The following is a 17,709-nucleotide window of genomic DNA, read 5'->3' on the forward strand; positions in this document are numbered from 1 at the left end:
GATTGCACTGACGTCCCCAGGCCATAAAGCAAGAAAGCTTTACGGTAAGCCTGCTGGAAGAAAAAAAATACCCATGCACACACACATTATCAAATGAGATGCTAAAAAACTACATTAGCATCAATGGTGTTATTTGAGCCTATAAAAAAAATTAACCCCTTTATATCTGTGTGTAACCAGGAACAGTGTAAACTTTTGGAAACTAGCAGGAAAAAAGAGGAAATCCTTTAAACTGGGAATGATTTGCAGCCGAATCAATTGATAAAAGAAAAAAAGATGGCACAACTGAAATTGATGCCAAAGATTTATAAGGTTGACTAAGTAAACAAAAATGGAATGGATCACCATGGAAATGCATGAATATTGAAATAGGCGAGATTTGAATAGACTAATGATATGCCTCACTTAGACTGACAGGTGTTGATAACAACTCTGACACTCAATCCACACCAACATCCACACTTCTAACATGTTTATTCCTAGAAAACAGGAGCTGATTTAAAGGTTCCTTTGGTAAGAGCTTATAAGAAAAATACATTTTCTAATCTTAAAGGGACTAACTCAATTCTCATCTACTTGAAAAACAAAAAAGGTTTTATCTATTTGCTTTCTGGATATGAGGAGCTGCAGTTAGCAGAAGTCATTCTCTTGGGCTCTACTAGTCTTTGTTCCAATAAACCGCTCACAAAACTGAATTTTCGGTCTGGCTTATCTCCCACACTGAGTACTTGAAGTATGACCACCACTCATTAGAAACATAATTAAAAAGACACAACACTAGATCCACCCCCCCCAAGCACATACAGATGAAAACCAATAACCCTTAATCTATTTGTTACCATAGCTACCATAGGATTTTTTTTTTTTAATTTCAGTACAACTCTAGGTATTTCGTTTGGATTGTTGCTTGCAAATGAAAGTTGGAGACATATAAATTCCTGTTAACTGTGTAGAAATGGGGAGACTGAGCAGAAGAAAATGTTTTTCTTAATCATGGACAAATATGGTTTATAAGATGCTTGTACAGAGAAGTTATTAAAATTGGTTAAATGCATCAGCTCATAAGCCAATTTAAATGTCATTAAATTCATATAGAGTTTAAGGACACATGCTAGTAATTCCCTGATTTATAGCAGGATGATAAATCAAGAGCATTCAGAACAATGCATGGGACAGAGACTATAGTCATCAGTAGCACACAGCTCCATACCTGTATAAACACCTAGAAGATGTGACTACTCGAATACATGCACATCAAGCAGCCCTTAAAGTATTCACCTGTGCATTACAGGGCAACGATTTTACCAAGTGCCAGGATGAACAATCTGTACAATTGTTCTTGACCCCGCTAAGAGTGAAAAAGTTAGCTCTACACTTCCCCGATATAATTTTTTAAAACCTCAGGAATGAAGTGGGCTAATTAAATATGCCATTCACCCTACACAGAAATAATTCCTTTAATATGCTCTCCCAGGGCTGAGCTGGACATAAGACCACAGGGCAAGGGAAGGAACGCTACAGGGACCAGACATATGACTTTAAAGAGACTGTAATTAGGGTAAATACAGCTGTAACCAGGACAGATCTGTCACTGCAAGAGGAGTCCGAATCTCAGCGTAGCCCAGCATAGCTCGGCTGATGAGAAGCTGGAGCCTGCATCACTGGAGCCTGACTGTCCCTGAGCTGATGAAGTGGAAGTTTCGCGTGCAGCAGCAGCACGGCGTCCTCAGCGGTCCGGTCCCTCCAGCGCCGAGGTCCCGCCTAATGCTACATAAATACCTGCGTCCACGATTCGCCCGGGGCGCGCCGCGGCGCAAGCACCGTAGGGCAGAAGCAGAGCTTTTGCAGAGCGGCAGGGATGGCAAAGGCGGCGGCTCCTTACCCAGCAGCATCCCCAGGGACCCGCGGGAGGACCCACCAACTGACCCTGTCTGCCGTTGGGTTCCAGAGCCCAGGAACAACAACTGGCTTCTCAGCTGGCGGACCCCGGCATCTGAGACTCGCGCTTTGCCCCCACCCCTCCTCCGTGACCGCTGGCCGTGGGCAGGCAGCGCGTCCCCGCCTTCCCCGCCTTCCCCAGCTAACGCAGACCCGACCTGCCCCGGGAGCTGCCTCGGACCTGCCCCAGCTCTTGGCTCCGCTCTCGCGGCCCCAGGCAAGCGCGCCCCTCCCTCGGGGCCCGGGGCCCGCGCTGCCCAAAGCCCGCACCCGCGCCTCGACCGCAGAAAAACCTCGCGCTCTCGGCCCGCTCCAGGCCACGGAGACCCGGACGTGAGCACTCCGCCACCCTGCACCCCCGCCGGGGTCGGGGCGCTCGTCCACACTCCCACATCGCACAGCTTGGGGTCCACACTATCCCACACATAAACAACCCCTCCCCACCCAACGCCACATCCTCGTCCCTTCACCATCCCCATGGGCTCTCCTTTCCGCGCCCCAAACACGCTGGCACCCAAAAGGTTAAAGGGACGGGGGTCACAACCAGGTCTGTGCGGGTTCCCTCCTCATGGCTTACAAGCTCTTCTACCTCGAAAGTTACTTGGGATTGAGTGAAGAAGAGACCCAGTCCCCAAATGCAGGGTCTGAGGACAGGAAGGGGCAAAACCCCAACTCGGCTTCCCACTGCACAGAGGCGCGCGCCTCCCCAAAGGGCAGGGCGCGCGGCCACCCCTGGGGTCCAGCCCTTCTGTGCCTCCTCCTGGCCCCCAGCCCGGCGCGGGCCCTGGGCCGCTCCGGGGAGGTGGCCTGGAGAGGAACGCGCACTGCCGGGCCCAGCCAGGGGGTGCCGGGGCCGGGGGTCACACTCGCTTCCAGCACCCCAGACCACCGCGATATTGGCTCCCGGCAGCCCCTGTGCATACACACCCGGGGGCAGGAAGTTTTTCCCCCCCTTTTTCCCCTAGAGCAGCGCAGGCGCAAGGGCTCCTGCAGCCTTGAGAGTCCAGACGCGGGAGGCTCCTACCGCCGCCGCCGCCGCCGCCGCCGCCGCGGGAGCCGAGCCCAGCGTTCCGGGTTCTCGGGCCCCGCTCCCAAGCCTGGCCCGGCCCCACGCAGCCGCCAGGACCCGGGGTCCCCGGCGCCGCATCCTTGGCGCCCCAACCTGGTTCTTACCTCTGGCCGCGCCGCTCCGGCCCCGGCCCGACGCCCAGAGAGCCGGGGGTCGCGGGTGGGCGCAGGAGGGCTGACGGATAGGGGACGGCGCCGGCGGGTAGCGGTAGCTGGGGCCGCTCGGGTCCTGGCCGGGAGAAACGGATCCAGGTCCACCTCCTCGCGTTCCTCCTCTCCGCCTTCTCCTCCTTTTCCTTCTCCTCCTCCGCCGCCGCCTCCCGGCAGCCCAGGGAGGATGCCCGGGAGAGGGAAGTCAGTCCTTCTGCCTGTCAGCCTGTGCGGCTACGCGCGGCGCGGCTCTCACCGAGGCGGCGGCGGCGGTGGCGGCTCCGGCAGCATCGCCCCCGCCCTCTCCCCGCAGCCGCGGCGGCCGCGGGGCTGGGGCTGCTCCGGGCTCCTGCTCCGGGCGGGGGCTGCGCTCAGGCGCGGCGGCCGCCGGGGCTGCGGGCGGGCGCTGCGGAGCCGGGGCCGGGGCTGGAGCTGCAGCTAGATCCGCGGCGGCGGGGACGGCGGCGGCGGCGCGGGGGCTGGCGCGGCCGCGGCGCGGGGACCATGCTCCCTTCTGGCTCGCTCCGCTCCGGGTACCGTCTTCTTTAGCTGCGAGGGAGGCGGGCTTCGGCGCGCAGCCAGGGGCGGGCGGAGCCAATCACTGGCGCCCGAGTGGGCGGGGGTGGAGGGTGGGGGAGGCGGGGCGCCCCCGGCAGGGCACCCGGCGCTGCTCCCCGGGCCCGAGGGATCCCCAGCAGCGGCGCGCCCGGCCCGGCCCGGAGTGCCGGCGGGTGTGTCGGTCCGTCCGTCCGCCGCCCCCGGCCCGCCCCCGCCCCCCCCCCCCCCCGCGGCGGCTCCCGGCTCGCCCGGCTCCGCGGCCGCGCCCGGTGGATGCGCGGCGCGTGGCCCCGGCCTCCCGGCCCCGCCGGCCCAGGGTTGGGGGAAGCGGCCGAGGCGAGCTCCCCGGCTGCTCTCAACACCTGAGGAAACTGGCAGAAAAGTTTGAGAACGAAAAGTCCAATCGTCTTTCAGCTTCCGCCCTCCCTAGGACACTCCAGCCACAGAAAGGAGCAGGAATTGTTCAAATCTCTGAAGAACCGCGACTAGCCCGCCCATCCTGTCCACCGACCCTCTCCTCTGTCCAGACTCTCCCCATTGCGTGCGGACTTTCCTGTACACACTGACCCACTCGAATCCACCCGACCTCTCTGTTTAGTCAGCCCCTAATCTGGCCACACCAGCCTTGCATGTCTACACTGACAGCCCCCGCACCACACCACCACCACCACCACCACCACCACGGTCTACACTGACTGTCTTAGCCCCTTCACCTCTCTGTCTACACTTGCCATCCACACAGACCCTAACGTCAACCCTGGTAGGAAAGGTTTGGCTGGAGGCCCGTGGCAGCCCCCAGTGCGGGATTTTCCATTATGCCAGAACATTCCATTTCAGCACCAGTCTTCCCTGGGAAATCTCCAGCTCTGTTTTTTATTCCCTGACCTCTCGTTCCTCCCCTACCTCCCCCTCGTCTGGTTTTGAATTGCAGAGGAAATTTATCCCCTGCCCCCAGCCTGAATGTAAGGGTTTGTGGGCTTCAACCTCCTCCCCTCACCCCCGCACCCTCCGCTCCCCCTGACGGAGCTGCAGAGGCCTGAGGCCTGGGTAGCAACTGGGGAGGGGGTGTGGTAAAGTAGCGAGTTGCGAGCTCTTTGGCTGGAACTGGGAGAAGCCGGCCTGGGGCGGGCTCCGCCAGGCCCCGCCCTCATCCTCTGGGGCCGCGGGGGTCCACGCGAGGCCGTGGTGCGCAAATCCCCTGCGCTCGGCTCGCTATTGTGATGTCTGAATCCAGGCCTCTGCTCTCCCTGGCTGTAAACTCAGTGCAGGGATTGTGTCTTCTTTAATATCTTGTAGGGAAGAGAGTACAGTGCGGAGGCTGATAAATAATAAATAATAATAATCTACTGAGGGTAGCAGGAGGACTGTCAGTGACAGGGAATGAGGACACCAGGGAAATGGCACATTGGCGTAAGAGTAACTGCATTTCCTGGCAAAAGAAAAAAAAATGGAATAAAGTTTTGGAGTGTGAAGCCTGGGGACAGGGGAGGGGACAGGGCAAAGCACTGCGGGGAGGAATCCACCCTGGACGAGGGGGTCGGCTGGGAAAAGTGCTGTTGTCTTTTCAAGAGAGAGTGACAGAGGGGTATAGTGGGGGAGTAGGGGGAGGAGAGCTCCCCAAGGGTCCTCAACAACACCTGAAGGAGAAGGTGTGGCTCGACTGCTAGGTTGTTAAGATGGTGTATAAATAGGGATTGAAGAGGACTGTGGATAGGAAAATGGAGAAAAACGGATTACTGGGGATTTTTAAAAGGTAGGTAACAGGCAACAACAGGTAACACCTCACCGGACTCAAGGCAAAGAGGAGAATAAAGGCACAAGGTGAGTCCGTGTTCATTCATGTTGTAGGAAGCCACCCTCTGAAATGATCTGCATGGACCCCCCACGTGTGAACATGTAGGAATCCCCCGGGCTACATTCTGCAGCAGTAAGTACCATACAGGACAGCTGTGGGCATCATGGAAGTGTAGCTGAGGTTTGAATGGGCTGGGATGGGTTAAGTCCTGCCAATTTGAGGCACTCATAATGTCTTACAGATCATTTTGAATGATCCTCAAATAAGAGAAGGAAAAACACACTCCACGAATCCTTCCTCCGCTACATCTCTAGGTGAAGGTATGAGGATTCTCCGGGTTTCCCTGCTGGCCTTATCAGAGGGGAGAAGCCTTGCTGTATCCCCATCTACACAGAGGAAGACCTCCTTTGGCCTCTGTGATGCCAAGGGTGCCAGTCCCAGAGTGTTGCGGTGCCTCCAGGGTTCAAACTAGATAACAGCTCGCTGGGGTGGGGGATGGGGGCAGCTTGGCTTGTCAGTTGAATAGGAAAAGCTGTGCGAATTAGAATCACAGAGGGCTTGTCTACCCTCCCTCCAGCCCCCCCCCTTCTTTCATTCCCAGAGCCTGAATGCAAATGAGTATTTCTACAGTCTGAAGCCTAGATCTTCCTCGGCAGTGGGGCTCTGCCCTGCTGGGAGCTGTTGGGAGTTGGACATAGCTGCCTGTGAAGGATCTGCTCTGGCCTAGACACGAGCTCCATTTCATCTGGAGCACTGTCGTTCGTGTCATCTGCCCCAGTTCCCCCAGGGTTTTGGCGACATACGCTGGCGACATACACACAACTTTGTGTTGTGTAAGGGAACTCCTCTCTTTCTCTCCACAGATCTTGCTGGTGTCTGCAATCTGTTCTGGGTTATTCCCTGCCCTGCTCTGTGGTATATGGAATATGTTCTGTGGTTGGCAAGGATCTCTCGCATGGTAAGTGGGATTTGTTGGGTGTTGCATATGGGAACTCCTGCCCTGGTCCCAAATTTCCCCGTGAATGTGCTTCAAAAGGCAGACCCCTCTGTCCTGACAGAGATGCCCCAAGCTAAGCTCTGGGATCAGAATGAATGTGAAGGAGTGGATGGGCGGTGCAGAGGGAAGTAGACTGGAATGTTCTAGAGCATTCATTCCTCTGTTATTTGTGCAATCAGACTAGGGCTTTGCGCTCGAAAGGCTACACTGTCCCCTAGAGAGGCACCAGAGGAAGCCACACCGGGATTGCCTGGAGTGCCCACTGTGGCTGAGATGGAGCTCTCTCCTTATCTACACTTGTAATAATAGCCACACAACACAGTTGTTTACTCGGTGGCTACCACATCACAAGCATTGGACCAGGTATTCTACCCATGAAATCTTTTTAGTCATCACAGCAACCTGTGGAATTAGTGTGACCAGTCCCAAGAGCTGGGTCACGGGACAGGGTAGGTGATCTCCTGGAATCGCATATCCAGAAAATGGCCAAGCTGGAATTTGAGCCCGGTTGGTTGGTTCCAAAGCCTCTGTTCTTTTTACCACACTCAACACACAAATGCAATTTCTTTTGTCATTAGCCTGGTGATTTTCCCTTCAAAAAGACACAGCGGATGCTGATTTTGCCTTTATCAGCAGCTGGTCCTGGACCCAGAGCTGGAAATCAGTCTTGGGATACAGGGAACTGATGTTGAAGAGGGCAAAACATCTCTTTGATTACTGAATGCGCAGGTCACTTACAAGAGTGGACGCCTCATCAGAAACCCTCGGGTCTGAGAGGACATCTGTTTCTAGGAGTGTAGAGGGTGTAAACAGAGCAGGAGCCAGCCACTCTCCTGGTTGAGGTTTTGTATTTGCTGTTTTGTATTTCTAACACGATTCTCCACTAAAACCACCCCCATTTAACAACAAAAGCATTAAAAAATCCTACGCAAGTCTTTGTCCCAGTGGTTAATCAATCCATAAAAATGTATTTAGCACCTACTGTGTGTCCAGCATTTCAACCCCGTGGTGTTGATGAAAGCAGGAAGCTAGAAGTCACAGCTGCTGAATTTTCACTGTAGCCGCCCCTGCTCTATAATGCATCAGAAAGGCACATGCTCATCGTTCAATCGGCCATTTGCTGAGCACCTCCTGCATGCTGGGTGCAGCTCTGTGTTGGGTGCTCGGGAACAGGAAAGGTGTAAGAGAGTTCATTCCCCGAAAGGGGTCAAGGCAGCCAAACACAATACTTGGTTCTGGTTCTTGATAAAGGTTAAAGGTACCAGTGGTTGTTACCAAGAAACCTAACTTAGTGCTCAGTTGGGGGGAAAAGACTCTTAAGTGTTACAGGGTCCGGGGGATGATCTGGAAGAGCTGGGCTGATCAGGATGGCTTCCTGGAGGAGGCCAGTCTCAGACTGGACCTAAGGAATGAGGAGCGCCTGAGGCTGAGGAGCCTTGACCAGCCAGAGCAGAAGGCAGGGACCAGGAGAGCAGAGGAGGTAGGATCCCCAGACTGGGGGACTCATGCTATGATAGTTTCTGAAACATGACTTGTTGTTAACAATCATTTCCTTTGGGTGGAAATGAAAGTGTATTTTCCTTCTCTGCCCAAATCAATGGACTATTAGAGTCTAAGACTCAGAATAAAACCGATGGTATCTCTCCCTCTCTTTTTCCATTCTCAATGGCAGGAATTCAGCACCTTTTTTTAGTACCGCTTTTTTTGCAGGTGGCAGAAGTGCTAATTAGACAGAGCCACTAACAATTTTCCTGGGTGGTTCTGACTCCCAAACTGACAGGCAACACTGCTTGGGCGTTCTAGAGAGCAGATCTACTCTTCCCATTGATAAAGCGATTCTTCGAACTCAGTGGTCAAAGAAATGGATTTAATAGTTGCTCCATACATACATATTGGGTGGTAAATTGTTCAGTTTATTTTTTCCATATTTAAGAAGGGGCCAGTATTTCCCCATGAGAGAGTAGGAAAGGAAACCTAAATGATGGGTAGGTAGGTCGTAAGGAACGTTTATTTTGTTAGAGTTTCACTCACTGAAGCAGGTTCACTAAAGAGAAGATTCAGGAGACTTTTGAGGGAAGGTAGAATTCTGATAGTTCTTTGCGTACACGTATTTTTGAGCTGTTTTCGAGAATAAAGAGGTAAAGGGCCTGCCTGCTCCCTGTTTGACTCCAGAATCCACTGGTGCCACTGTCTTTTATCTCCCTCTGAGTTTTCAGTAGAACTTAGGACCAGGACCATGTCATTAGTGTGGTCACTTTGAAGCTCCGAATTGGGCCAGAGGCAGGACAGTGACCATCCTGGGCAGGTGACTACCCTGCTTTGACTATCTCCAGGGTGGAGACCCTTATGCTCTCTGCCCTCGCTGGGACTCAGGCTGCCTGAGGGGGTGTCACAGTCCACATGGGCTGTGGGGGGAGCACAGCCAGAGGCAGAGGGACCACAGTGAGGAGCCTTTGGCAGCAAAACCCATTTTCATCAGCTAATTAATGAACATGGTCAGGTCCAGGGCTCTGTCTGAGGAGTTGCCGTTTATCTCCGTATCCCCAAAGCTGAGGCTGCCTGTCATGTTCGCAAGGAAAAGGCAGCCTCTTCTCCAGGGGACAAATTCACTGTTCTCCCCAAAGGCAGAGATGTTGGGAACGAAGCTCCACACACTCTTGGAGTCTGAGATATTTGAAGTATCTAATGGTTTCAGCTACTTTGGAATATGTGACTGTGTGTTTCCTCTTTGTGCTTATCTCTACTAGAATTTGTGAAGCTGCATACACTTCCTGTGAAGTGATTCTGGGAGGAGGAATTTGTGAGATCATGCCCAGTGGAAACATGGTTGTCAACACATTTGCCCCAGAGACTGTCCTCAGGGAACCAGAGGCAATAGGGCCTGAACTCAGGGTACCTACTGAATATTTACCAAGGGCCTTAAATATAGCCCAAAGTCTGTGATAAAAATCACCATCTGGTCCAGGTGCATCTTGCTGTAAGAAAATATGATATTTGAAAATTCAGAAAGATATAACAGAAGGACTTGCCGGTTTGCATTACAAAAAGGTTGCATGGGCTTCCCTAAGTGAAGCTTTCCCCTTTGATATTTAATGTGTGGCTGATTTATTAGAAATTCCATTCATATCCAACTGGTCAGAAACACATTCATTTATTTTTATTTATTTAAGACTTGTCACCTGCTTACTTTCAAGAGGTCTTGAGCAACTTACAGGTTAAAACATGGGGCAAAAGGAGACATTTAGGAAAGAAATAGAACAGACAGAACCCAGGGAGGAGGTGGGGTTAGAGGCATGAAGCATACAAGATGAATGGGTTCTACAATTAGGCTCTCTAAGGGAAAAAAGGGCACATGAGCTAGGTTACCTGATTGTATAAAGGAAGACACATTTGTATCAGGTAATAAAAGATGTTTTGAATAGAAACTACTTAAAAATCAGAGACTGTTATAAATTGAAGAATGTAGCATTGTTGAGATAAAAGGTTTCTCCTCTAGACTTTTGGAGACAAACGTGGAAAAGTATAACACTACAGGCCTGTTATGTTAACATTTTTCACTACTTCTAAACCTTTGAAAAATATTTACCCGACGATTTCATTAAAAAAACATTTCAATCCTTTATAGATTTACTTATTGCCGATTCAGGAAAAGGGCTGCCAATCAGACATGTTTCCTTTAGGTGGCTGTGAATTTTCCTAGAAAGCAACAAGTATCTTCCAGCTAATGTCTAGACCCTTGATAATGTCAGTGTAGCTTTAGGTCAATTTCAAAAGTAGCCAGAGAGTTCTGGCTAATGTAAAATTTCACTAAAAACGGCTAGAATTTAAACATTAGAAGAGGCTGGTTAGGGAAACCTAGGAGGGTTTGGAGGGAGTCAGCACGATATCTGGGACCTGACATATTTACATACCAGTCTGCAGACGAATCCTATTAAACTGAACTTAGGATTTTAAAAGGGTTGCAGATATGACCTCACCCTGATAATCAAAGCTCTTTTTTCTGGGAATCAAAAGCGACATGTGGTTGTAGATGTGTACATGTTGTTCAAATGCAATAGAGATGTTAGTTGGGGGTGACAGTCTATAAAATAATGACATACTGCTGATGAACAGATCAACAATATCTGGTATTACTTTAGCACTCACTGTGTGCCAGACGTTTTAAGCCTTTAGCTTTCCTTTTAAAGTTGTTTCTTATATTGCTAACAACAAAGGATGTGAAAATTGGTGAATCCTGAGTCTAAAAATTTTAATGCAGATGCATAGAGAGAGGGGCAGGTGCTCTATCTTCAGTATGGAATTTGACACAATCCATGGCTAGCTGGGGGATAGAGCTGGCTCATTCTGAACACACATCTCAAAACAAGAATCGAAGTTGGATGGTGTGTGATGCCTTTTCACTACCTAAGCATACACCAGGTACCCGGCCCTGGTCAGCTCTGGACATCCCCAGCTGATGGTTGTACCTCTCACACCACCGAAGTCTGACCTAATGGAGACTGGAAGCTCAATTAAAATGAGAGGGAGAAGCCCAAGTGTATTAGTTAGCTATGGAAATACAAATTTCCCCCAAACTTAGCAGCTTAAACAACATTCTTTATCTTGCCCAGTGTCTGAGGGTCGGGAATCCAGGAGTAGTATAACTGGGTGGTTCTGGCTCAGGATTTCTCATGGGGCTGCAGGAAGACATCATCTGGGGCTACAGTTATCTCAAGACTCTGCTAAGGCTGGAGGATTTGCGTCCAAGCTCACTTGCATGGCTGTTGGCTGGGGGTCTCAGCTCCTGGCCATGTGGAACTCTTTATGGGGCTGCCTCAAGACATGGCAGCCAGTTTCTCCTTGAATAGCAAGTGAGGAGAGAGAGAGAGAGCGCGCATGAGAGAGCACAAGGCAAAAACTGCAATGTCTTTTAACAATTTCAGACGAACAGTCTAGACCAACAGACGTTTAATGTGAGAAGGGACCAAGGCTGTGAATACTAGGAGGTGGGATCACTGGGAGCCATCTTGGAGGCTGACTACCACAGCAATCATCTAAGCTTCCATGATTTCCAGAGAGGGAACAAGTGGGCATGGTAGGATATATTTTATTGGCTTTCAAGAAGGCAGGATTCTGAAGGTCCGCATAAAATCAGAGGACGTGACATGAGACTCCAAAAGGGAAGATGGCTCAAGAACTCTTACTGATAGAATGCTTAATGTATAACGGCAAGCGTTCTTGAAAAAAAATGGTACGGTGGGAGCGGGTGTTGATGAAAACAGAGTGGCTGTTGGAAAGCTCACCTTCTAGGACAGCCTGCACAGGAGAGAGGGGACATCAGTGTAGTAGAGTCACGCAGACCTAGTGAAGTCTGATTACTGAGGGCAGCAAAATTGTGAGGATAACCAAAAAAAAGCTTTTCTTATTTGACATGAGCAGAAAATCAAGAAAGGACCTGACCGGTGATGGTGGGAAGTTGTCTAATCCTAAAAATTTCTGTAAAGCAAACTCTTACTGAGTCTCACTATGTACCAGGCAAAGTGCCAAGTGCTGAGGATACAAAGATAATTAAGAAAAGGTCGCTGCCTTCGAGGATCCCCCAGTCTAACAGGAAGACACATATATAAACAAATGCCATTCAGCGGGATCAGTACCATAATGAGATGCAATGCAGGTACAGCAGGGACATCAGGAGAGATAGTGCCAGTGCTACTTGGGGGCAGGCGGGTCAGGGAAGGCTGTACAGAAGAGATTACACTTGAGCTGAGTCCTGAAGGATGAGCAGGATTTTGCCAAATGAACAATAGGAGGAAGGGCAGGAGAAAAAGAATTGCCAAGCACGGAGGTGTGCAAGCAAGGCAGGGTGGGGAAGCTGCTGGTGTTTCATAAAATTAGAGCAGGGTGGAGAGTGCAGATGGGGTTAGAGAGGCTCTGCACTGGGGGGTGCATGGGGCAGTGTTGCTCTAAGTGGGGTCTTACATCAGGATCAGTTGGGAGGCTTGTGAAAATGCAGACCACCCCCGCCCCCCTGAGTCCAATCCTATGTCCACACCAGCAGATTGTTAACCTTAACGGTTTTCTTTTCTTCCTAGGCTAGACTACATTTCCCAGCTTCCTTTGCAGTAGACTGTGTTTCCCAGCCTCCTTTGCAGTTGGACTACATTTCCCAGTCTCCTTTGCATTTAGACTCTCTTTCTCAGTCTTTACAGTTAGGTGCACTCATGTCAATGGAATATGAATGGAGGTAATATGTGCCATTTCCAGACCTGACCCATTAAGATGTGCCCTGAATGTTCTCCATTACCTTTTCCTTTTCTCCATGTTGATGCAGGCGAGCACAGGGATCTTGGAAGGCACATGTTGGGGGATGGCGGAATAACAACATTGAGGAAGCCCTGGGTCTCTGTAATATTGTTTAGAGAGGGCCACCCACTGATCTGAAACAGCAATATTTGAGTTTCAAGAGAATAAGAAACAAAATTCTATCATGTCTGAGCAGTTGTAAATTTGGGGGTTTGTTTGTTTTTGCAGCTAGTGTTACCCTTACTAATATAGCAATTGCCTCGGCTTCTGAGAGAGGAATTCTCTGAAGAATCTGCCTTTTTAACAAGTACCCCAGAGAAGTTTGAGAATCACTGCTGCAGGGCAAAGAGGAACCTGCCACCCATGAGTGGCAGACCAAGTAACATGGCGCTATTTGCATTTTAGAATGGCAGTGAGAAAGCAGAATTTTACCTCCTTCTTCTTTGCCAAGGTGAGCAATCCACTGACGAAAAAGAAAAAGAAAACTGTGGTAAGAGAAAATTGAAGTTCAAGATGACTAAAGAGATTATAACAAGCACCAACCTGCTGTAAATGAGCTCAAGTCTCTTGGCCAGGACAAATTACACTCCAGGGAGTAGAGGGCTCACCACCGATGCTGTGGAGTCTCTGCTGATAATATTTAAGAAACATGGAGACTGGGAGAGAAAATGGAACACTTGAGATGGGAAAATGTAGCTTTTCTTAATGGGGAGGGGGAATGACTCTGCAAACGACAAAAGCGGGGATATCCTATCCACCTCATTCAGTTGATTATTTAAGGTTGATTTGTGAGCACATGAAAAATGGGGAATTCTCTAGAAGCCCATGTGGCTTCTTTAAGAGCAAGCCACAACAAGGTAACTATATTCCCAGTTTTGTGATAGGCTTGCTAGATTGTCATGTCAGGGAATTGTGTTAGTTATGGTAGAAGCAAAGCATACCTCAGCTCAGAACTTGTCAAGGAATCTCATGAGAAATCTGTGCACAAGACAAAGTAATTGTAACTTCAGACTGGTATGCGTAGTAGGTGAATTTAAAATTGTTTTATGGCCATACCCAAAGATGCTGATCTATGTCAGAGCAAAAGTAAATTTCTAGTGAAAGGCCACAGTCATGGTTCCATCTGATATTTTTACTAGTGATGCAGACATAGATGACTTAGTGAATACTTAACCAATCTTTAGATGACATATAGGGAATACATTAGTTGCATAACAAGGCCCCAAAATAGGCTCGAGTACCAAGATAGGAGATGAACCAGACAAATGGTAGGATTGAGCATGTGGGTCCAAACAGTCCCCTGCATGAGTTTGGGGCTAAAAGATGCAGTAGCTGCAGTTTGAGGGAAAGATACAGAAATGTGGTACTACGCAGCAGTGTGGTTCAGCTGCTCACAGCCCAGAATGGACTCAGAGGTTAGCCGTGAGGCCTCTGGGCTTAGCTGAGACCTGTGTGTGGTTATCTGAAGGATGTCAGGAGCAGAGGGGCCCAGGCAGATTTCACAGGGGTCTGATGGGCAGATTGAAGGTCCGTGTGAGAATGAACTCCCTGCAGCCATCGCACAGTGCTCCCAAGGGAGGGCTGCTTGGGAGGTAGGAGCGCCTGTCGATGGACATGACCAAGTGGAGAGAGAAAGTCCCTCCGCGGGACATCATGGAAGGAATGAAGGGTGTTTGGCCACAAAAAAATCATGAAAGTCCCTCCACATCCTAGTAGCTACTATTACCAGCTGTCATTTTTTGGGAACTTAAAATGTGCCAGGCCCAGTGCTAAGTAGGCTCAAAAGCCTTGTATTGGTTTCCTTTTGCTGCTGTAACAAATTACTACTAAATTAGTGGCTTGAAACAATACAAATGTATTATCTCTCCGTTCTGGAGGTCAGAAGTCCAAAATCAAGGTGTCTGTAGGGCTATGTTCCTTCTGGAAGCTCCAGGGGAGGATCCTTTCTCTTGCCTTTGTTGGCTTCAGGAGCCCGTCTGCCTTGCTTGGCTTTTGGCCCCTTCCTGCATCTCCAAAGTCAGTGTAGCATCTGCAACTCTCTGCCCTTCTATCTCTTTCTCTCTGCTTCTGGTGTCGTATCTCTTCCAATCTTGGTCCTCTTGCCTCCCTCTCTGAAAGACCCTTGTGGTTACATTATATTGGGCTCACCCACATAATCTAAATTCAACTCCCCATCTCCGGGTCCTTAGCTTAGTCGTACCTGTAAAGTTCCTTTTGCCATGTAAGCGACTATATTCATGGGTTTGGGGGAATGGGACAATAATATCTTGGGGGGGCAGTTGTTTTTCTGTCAATACAAGCCCTTTATATATTGTCTCATTGAATTTGTCCCCTCACTAGCTTGATGATTTGGGCATTATTTCCACTTAACAGATGGAAAATCAGAGCTGCGGGAAGGTTGAGTGATACACCACGCCAGGGTAAACAGGGTGGTGGAGATTCGAACTGGGTGCTGATTCTAGGAGTTGGGGTTTTAACCACTCGGATGCTGTACTGCACAGAGCATTATTCTTAGAGCCCATAATTCTTAGCACTAATAATCACTTTTCTTTAATGGTGTTAATTTAGTGGTGACATTATTGCAGCTTGTTTTTCCAAAATGTCACATAAGTCAGACATTTCTAGCTAGTATGAAATGTAACTAGCCTCCCTTGCTTTCCCCTCAGCATCCCCAGCTCACAGCAATTCCCCCTCCTGGATTTTGTCACCTTGGGCTTTCTCAGCTACAGGAGTTTGGAACAGTGTTATTTTCCGAATTCAGATCTGACAATCTTTGTCGACTAAAGGTTACACAGCTGCAAAAGTTTGTTTTTAACCCAAAGTAACAGCATTGTCAGGCAGAGTATAAAGAGATTCCCAGAAACACAGGTTAAAAACCTAGTGATTCAGCAAGGCAGGGGAAGCAGCATTGTGACAGTGGCATTTAGGTCCCAGGGCAGGTGTAAATGGTTGAAACCTGCTCCCCCCGAAACTGGCACTCAGGCCCTGCAGAGGTGGGCAGTGGGGGTGTCTCCTGCTCAGACCTGTGCTGGGATGTTTCTTCCAGCATCTGAACATCCACAGCCTTGTCTGCCCCACGGCAAAGCTGAGAGACAAGCCAGTGCCCTGTTTACAGATGAGACCCCAAGGCTCAGAGCTGTGCTTCAGGTCACCTGACCAACCCAAGGCAGAGACTGGGCCCAAAGTCGAGGGCCCTGGGTTCTCATCCTGGCTCTGCCACTAGCTGCTGCTCCGGGACAATGAATGTGGCGATGAGCATGTCATGTCTTTCTCTGCTCATCCTTCCAGCATGCTCCCTGTTGACCCTAAGAGCTCCACCTGTAGCCCACTTCTCACTGTGCTCACCTGGGCTGGCCTGGGCCCTGGGTGGGAGCTGAGTTGGGTGTGAACTGAGCCCAGCCTCTCTGGAGAGAGGCCTCGGGCACCTGTTGGGGAGGGGGCCCCTAATGACACCAGGAACTGTTTTCCAGAAAAAGAGTCCACAGGGTGCAGGAAGGGCTTGGCTGGGGGTGGAGGCTGTGAACTCTGAGCAGTGGCTGGATGGCTACAGCGAAGGAAAGGGCCTCCAATTGGTGGAATTCAGCTCCTATTCTACTTCTGGGACCCAGCTGGCCCTCCGGGCAGGTTGTTTCTAGATCACACGGCAGTACTATGGCAACTTTCATCAAACTAGAAGAGTGGTATTGACTGGGCACCTTAGAGTCTAGAAGGAAAGGTTTTGGACAACTTGTTTATACACTGGGCTGGAAGGGCAGAAACTGCCTTTACTAAGTACCTATTTTGTGCCTGGCACTGGCTGGGGTTTTCACTGACCCTGGATACAAGGAGGATTACAACACAGTTCCTGCCCTCAGAGAGGGCAAGTCCACATGCCTGTGGGTGTTAACCTTTACCAGACAACATAAGGAATAAACAAGATGGTAATTAATGAAGATAAAAGGAAGTAGCAGGCGTAGCAAGTGAGGAAGTGCTAAGTTTGGGAGTACCCAAGATCGTTTTTCTGCCAGACAGGAGAATGCTGCTTTTAAAACATTTCTCAACAGGAGGCTTGATCTCTTAAAAGTCACATTCTGCTGCTAACTTGTGTTCTTTGCTTAGCTTGTGGTCCACTAGGACTCTTGGATCTTCTTTTCTCCATCTTGCATCTACCTTTTGTATAGTTGCCATCTTTCCCCAGAATGTTCCCTTCTCAACACTCAACATTCCTCTGACAAAAGAGTGGAAACAGAAAATAATTTTTTAAATGTTCAATTAATTTTATTTTATTTTTTGCTTTCCCCCCCAAACAGCTTTATTGAGTTATAATTTATAGACCATAACATTTACCCATTTTAAGTGCGCAATTCAATCAATTTTAGTAAATTTACAGAGATGTGCAACCATCAACACAAGCAATTTTAGAACATTTCCATCACCAGAGGGAATAATTTAAGGGCACAATACAAGAAATACGGGTTTATTCAACCTGCTTGTACATGCATTTCTGAAATTATTGTACTTCAAATCTGTCAGCAAATTTTGAGTTACTTCATGGTGTATTTTTGCCAAAAAAAAAAAAGCAAAATGAACTGGAAGGAAGAATCCCTGTGCCTGAAATCTTAAGAAACCATTATCCACTTTGTAGATCACTTCATTAATAAACAGATTATTACAAAAGTAATTATTTTAGAGATGGCAAGTGCCATTAGCTAATACTATGTTGTTGTCTACTGGGACTTATAAAAAGTCTTTTTAATTTGCTCTTCAAAATTCACTTACACCCACAAAACCACTTCAGTCAACGAAATAAATCTAGGTATGGGCAAACCTTAGTTACCATGGCAAAAACAACTTTATCTTTTTACCTTTTTAATTTGTTTCCAGTGAGATTTTCTTTCCTCTCTGGAAATCCCTGTTTTGTGGAAGGACTTGTCTGGTGAAT

At 49.2% G+C, this 17,709-nt stretch overlaps 1 protein-coding gene across 4 annotated transcripts in view; it reads right to left on the minus strand.

Moving 5' to 3' along the window:
• Nucleotides 1-3,593, minus strand: part of KLHL29 (kelch like family member 29) — a 302,647-nt gene extending 299,054 nt beyond the window's left edge. For 2 of the 4 annotated variants that reach the window (XM_026519608.4, XM_026519616.4), the window contains exon 1: nt 3,112-3,591. The gene's annotated coding sequence lies outside the window, so the exon portion shown is untranslated. Of the gene's footprint in view, nt 1-3,111 lie in introns of all 4 variants that reach the window. The other 2 variants (XM_026519626.4, XM_044390578.3) reach the window with 2 other exon arrangements.
• Nucleotides 3,594-17,709: the final 14,116 nt, after the last annotated feature.

This window comes from Ursus arctos, unplaced genomic scaffold (assembly GCF_023065955.2).
Source record: "Ursus arctos isolate Adak ecotype North America unplaced genomic scaffold, UrsArc2.0 scaffold_8, whole genome shotgun sequence".
Classification (NCBI taxonomy): Eukaryota; Metazoa; Chordata; class Mammalia; order Carnivora; family Ursidae; genus Ursus; species Ursus arctos.